This window comes from Rhinolophus ferrumequinum, chromosome 7, assembly GCF_004115265.2.
Source record: "Rhinolophus ferrumequinum isolate MPI-CBG mRhiFer1 chromosome 7, mRhiFer1_v1.p, whole genome shotgun sequence".
Taxonomy (NCBI): domain Eukaryota; kingdom Metazoa; phylum Chordata; class Mammalia; order Chiroptera; family Rhinolophidae; genus Rhinolophus; species Rhinolophus ferrumequinum.
This window is the reverse complement of record NC_046290.1, coordinates 23494740-23500739: the sequence shown is the minus strand read 5'-3', so window position 1 is coordinate 23500739 and position 6000 is coordinate 23494740.

Here is a 6000-nt window from a genome sequence, read left to right as displayed (position 1 = left end):
TAATTTTAATAAATGTTGTAAGACTGCTTTCCAAAAAGCATGTATTATTAGATTGGTGCAAAAGTAATTGCGGTTTAAAAGGTTAAAAATAATTGCAAAAACCGCAATTACTTTTGCACCAACCTAATAATTCGCATTTCTACCAAGATGTATTAGAGTAAATATAATGTTCTAATTACTTGCTATTCAGTGTGTGATCCAGGGACCAGCAGCCTTGGCATCACCTGGGAGCTTGTTAGAAATGCAGGATATTTGCCCAAACTCAGGACTCGCTGAATCAGAATCTGCATTTTAATAAGATCCCTGGGTGATTCACACATATTTTATCATTTGAAAATCACTGTTGTAAATCACTTGCCATCTGTATTAAATTGAGAGGGATATATTGGTCAAATATCTTCTCTGGAAGAATAATTAGGAAATTAATAATAGTAGTTGATTCTTGGGTGAAGCATTGTGGGATTGACAGACAGGACTGAGATGGAAACTTGTTTTTCCCATATATTTGTATAACCTTTGTATTTTTCTCCATGTGCATATATTATCTGTTTAAAACATGTTAAGAACAACTTGCAAATATAATAATTACGTTCCACCCTCAAATCTCCAGGGAGATGGCAGCCTTGTGGCCCCATGTGTCCTCCTCACATAATACGGCCAACTTTGTCCTGTTAGTGTGCTCCACTTTAAGAAGCCTGGTGGGAAAGGAAAATTCCCCAAGCAACACAGTTTTCTTTTTGAGGATATGAAAATGTAATGATGTCAACAGAGGTTGTCTGACAAGGGAACATTTGACAGGGCAAATGTCAAATGACAGAGTGAGTCAGTGTCATAGGGAACTTGTGAACTTTTTCTGTAACAACCCCATACTGTGAACTGTGATCCTCATCCCATAGTGAGATTTGCATGATAAATAACGTACGATTTCCCAACACCAGGAAACTGCATTAAAAACGTTAGCACTGATTCAAATTCTTGAAATACAGGACTTTTCAGGTTTCTTGTGAATCAGAGAGCTGGCAAGCAGGCGCAGAATTTGTCATCTTCAGAGTCCTTGCTAGATCTGCTGACACCAAGACGAGGGGAGGTCTGAAGAAGTAGGGCAGGCAGCTCTGTGAAGCTTAGAAACAGGGCATCCTCATTGCCCTGTGGGTTCCTGGAAATCTTCCTAGGACAAGAATCCCCCTCTGCCTCAACGATCCATTGTGTCTACAACTTAATTCTTAGGGAACATTTCATGCAGGCTAAGTTGAAAATACATGGAAATTCTGAGCAGGCTCTGAAGCTTACAATCAATTAATCTTTTAAATCAAGTTACTTCAGTGGTCTCCACTTCATGGGTCTAAATGGTTTTACATTAAAAGCAATAATTCACAATTCTCTGGCCCTTGAACCCATCCACTCTCTCAAAACCACCAGACTCCTGAGAAATGTTGCCTGAGTATTTTGGGGAATCTTTGAGAGGGGGGAAGTTGTTCTTTTCTGTGCTCACAAACAAATGAGGTTGGCCACAGCGGAATCAGCCATTTTTCACTTTTCAATGACTTTGTCCCCTTCCTCTGGGCATCACCACTCCTGCCAGAAATATGTCCTCCTGCAGAATATCTTCTTTCTCCTGGTGGCCGTCTGTCTCCATCTGGGACACTGGCGTCCTGGTGTGTGTGGGGAGTGAAGGGGATTGAAGCTGCAAGGAGTTCTGGATAGGAGGAAAGAACTTTGTCTTCTTTTGGTGACACTCTTTTTAAAAGGTATCGTGTCTCAGAGTTTTGGTGAAACTGCCCTTTTAGCATTTACTTGCAGTCCGTCTCTCCTGAGATCATGGGCGTGAGAGGGTTTCACCAGAAGACAAATCCAGGTAATAGAAAACATTCTGGGGCCCCGACATTGTTGGTGACTCTAGCTGCTCTAGCTCCTCCTCAAGTTACATTTGTCTTAGGATTTTATCTTCTGCACATGGGCTTTTGAGTCCCAGATTAAGTTTATGTTGGGCTTCCTACTGCACCCCCAGCAGAAATTCTAGGTTCATGAGAAATAGTAGTTAATTGTCTGGACTTCTCTGGACGCTACCACCTAAATGAGAAAGTTGCATGGCTAACCAGATACTGTCTACTCAATCTTAAGGAACTTCCAGGGGCAAAGGACAAGCCAGGGAGTCATTAGCTTCATGGCAAGGGCAGTGTTAACTGGTATTCAGCCACTTCTCGCTGTCTCTAGTGTGAAAATGGAAGTCCATTTCATCCTATGTGGGAAAATGCAGCACCCATCACATCCCGGGGAAGTTGACGGAGAGGGGTGCTCCATTTTCAGGCCACCTGATGCCTCAGAGCGTCTGCCCAAGCGCAGCTCAGATGTGAGGATGTCTGGTGTGGATGGAGGGGTGCTGAGACAGAGGTGGGGAACCAGAGTATGGGAAGAAAAATGGGCAGTGCTTTCACCCAGAGCGCCCCTACAATTAGTAATGAACTTTTCAAAAGATACATTTTTATTTTCATAAAGGAAAGGGGATGTGATGGTGGCAGTGAAAGGGGACAGGGTGATGGGGTGAGTATGGCAAATACATCTTCTGACCGTACTCTTTTGCCTCTGGGCATTTCTCTGAGAGGAAGGGGATGCCTTAGGAAATGGGTCTGCAGCCAATTTGGGAATAGATCCACCAGCTGTGGTTTTGGAACAAAAGTGTGAGCACAAATGATCTGTGCGTTTTTAGTAATCACCACCTCAGTGGCCTTGCCCTGTTCTTAGTCACAGGGTGGAGGGTGGCTATAGGAAGCACTGCTGGCTTTTCCATTTTTCAATTTAGCCCTACAGATGAAATTGACAGGTAAAAGGTACATTGCTAAACAACCTCCTTATGCAAAGGTACGTGTGGGCAAAGGCATCAACAGATGATGCAGTGTGTTTGTGTGCTTCTCCTCGGACTTGTGCTAGTTTACCACGTCTATGTTTCTTCAAGTCTCAGCGTTAGCCTTGTGCCACACATATGTGCAATATCTCTCTTCTACTCTTCCACATCTAGCATGATGAGAGATGCAGGCGATGAGAAAATGAGCCGTAGAGGGGGTCATATCTCTGATTTTGGTCTAGCTGTGGACTCCTAGCCTCCTGGGAGGTCAAATGTCTGCAGACAACAGCTGGAGAATCCTGGCTGTGGACTGTCTGCCTTCTTCAGCTGATTTTATTGTTTCGTCCACATGGTTTGAATGTTCAGATATGCTGGGTGGGGCCACATCAAGGGTGCTGTACATGGTTGGGCGGTTTGTGCACTGCAGATATGCTACCAGTTAAGAGGATAATGGGGGCTGAAGTCTATTAGCCAACCTGTCGTCTCCTGCCATGTGCAGTATCAGTCTGGAGGACGGGATGTCTCCGAGAGGGTGCCTTGTGGAGAGTCACACGAAGGGGTCCCTGGGCACATGGTTGAAGCTGTGAAGTGTTGGGTTTGGCAGCCTGTTCCTGCTGCCGTGACTAGCCCCTCTGACTTGCTTGCAGTGACACCCTTTGGGGAAACCTGACAGTGGGAAACTGATAGGCCACAGGCCACACACAGGGCCTATGAACGTAATCTTTTGGCTCACACAGAGTTTAAAAATATTTGAATTAGTTGTCAATAGCTACAATTTGAGAGACTTTTGCAACAAGAACCAGAATTTCTATCTTCCCACGGTACTGCTGGGGAACATTTGGCAGCAGCCAATGAGTGGGTGACAGTCTTCACCACGCCCCATGGCGCCCCTCTAGTATTGAGGGTGAACGTTAATTGCTGTTTAACATCATACTTCTACTCTGTTTTCTTGCAGTAGAATTGACAAAAAAGTGAAATCTATTCTGTGCTCGCTTTTAAAAATGGGAGAATTAAAGAAAGACTGAGAAGCCATTAAAAAAAAAAAAATATCTGACCTGCTAAGTATTTTTAAAATGCCTGCCAAGTCCCTCTAGCATTTGTGTTTGCAACCTGTGCTCTGGTGGTCAAATTGTCTCATAATCATGCAGTCGAGAAAACTGGAGAAATTCAATTAAAGCACATGAGCCTTCATTTGACCATTAAATTAATCTGCGAGGCTGACAGAAGAACCTTGATTTCTCATGTTCCCTCTGCAGTAGAGAGCTTACCGTGGGAAGTGTATTCTGGGGGCTCATCTGTCCCACTGTCTTCCTTCTAAAGTGCTTGTCAGGACAATAGGTTTAGACCCTTCCTGCTAAGCTGGGAGTCTCGATGGTGAGTGCACCCCATGGGGTCAGGACAAGGGTGAAAGAGACGGATTTGTGATGAGAAATATGGAGATCAAAATGGGGGCAGGCAAAGGCAGAGAAATTAGGAATGCTGGTAAGGCAAGTCAGCTGGCCGCAAAAAGTCAGATATGTCTGTCGGGGAGCCACATTTCATAAGCCTCTGTTGGTAAAGTGCTGTCACTAGGGAGGTAATGCTCAAGCAAGAGGGTCGAGGAAACCACTACTGGGACGTCGCACATGCGGCTTTACCTTGGGAGGCCTCTACCTGACCCACAGGTGATAGAAAAGCAGCCAGTGGAAGGGTTAAGGACAAAGATTCTGGAAACAGATTCCAGCTCTCCTAGGTAGGAATCCTAACCTCTTACTATTATAGCTGTGTGGCTAGGTGAACTCCTTAACACCTTCACGCCTTAGCTTCCTTTGGTACATAAAGAGGATAGTAATATACCTATCTTATAAGGTTGCCTATAGATAAGAATTAAATCAGCAAATTCTTAGAAAGTGCTTAGAATAGTGGTTGGCACATCTCAAATACCCAAGAAGCATTTATTACTACCTGCGTGCTACCTCTCTCACCTCCCTTAGGAAAATGCAATGTTTAGAAACAAGGTTATTGGCTTGGAGGAAGTTGTCCTCTGAAGGAAATAACAGCATCATGTTTTTACAAGTGGCACCTTAGCATTTTAAAGGAACTTTCCAAACAGTCCCATTGGCGCGATGGGTAAACTTTATGAAACGTACCTAAATTCAGAAAGAAATTGTAAACGCCTCCTGCAGCATGAGAAAGTTAAGTGATGTCTTCCAATTCAGGACACTTTTCCTGTAGACTCTTTTGCAAGGAGCATGGTAGCAAAGTCCTTGATTTACAAGGACTTTACCATGAAATTAGCTCAAACAGTGAAACCGGTGGAAGAAGAGTAAGCCTTCATCCTTCGCAGAGCATGATGAATTCTGCCGTAGGCGAGAAGGATGTTGTGGTTTCAGCCTGGTTTGTGGGGGCACAGCAAGGTGAGGCTGTTTCAGACAATGCTCAGTGTCGCTGTCTCTGCGGTTAGCGTGAAGTGAGCAAAGACACAACAGCTTTTGCTTGGAGCTCAAGTGCTCAAGGCCCTGCTTTGAGCACAGTGCGGCCCTTTTGGGGCTTTGAACTGCAGCCACAAGACTCTAGTGGCATCTTTTTCCAGATTTGTTTTGACACAGGCTTGAAAACAAAATTTCACTCTGTCTTTATGCTAAGAACCCGAGAGTGAATGTGCTTAAAGATTTGTTTATCCCTAGCTCACCAGAATCCTTAATGATGCTTTTAGTAACAGAAGATGCCCTGGCTAAGTCTGTGTCAGAGAACGTGACAGAAGAAGTACTGGAGGCAGAACTAGTGCAGTAGGCAACATAAATTTGTTATTAAGGCAAATATGCCAGTAAAATATGAGAGACAGAATAAGTTGCTAAGGGTGTTGGGGTCAGTGTTAGAGCACCTTTTGTTTAGACAGGAAATGGATAGGGAGTTGGTGAGGGGCTTACAGGCAGCTCAGATGGTCAGGGCTGCTGGGCTGACCTGTTCAGAGTTAGACCAGGCTCCAGTTCATAAAAGGAGCTGATTATAATAGAATTCGTGGGTTTCACTAGCATATATTAGTCAGTCAGTTTCTAGCAGAGGTACCCTGATGTCACTCAGCCTCTTTTGTCCAGAGCTGCAGGGGGCCATTCAGGGAGGAGAAAAGTGACCCTCCTTACACACACACACACACACACACACACACTCACACACAC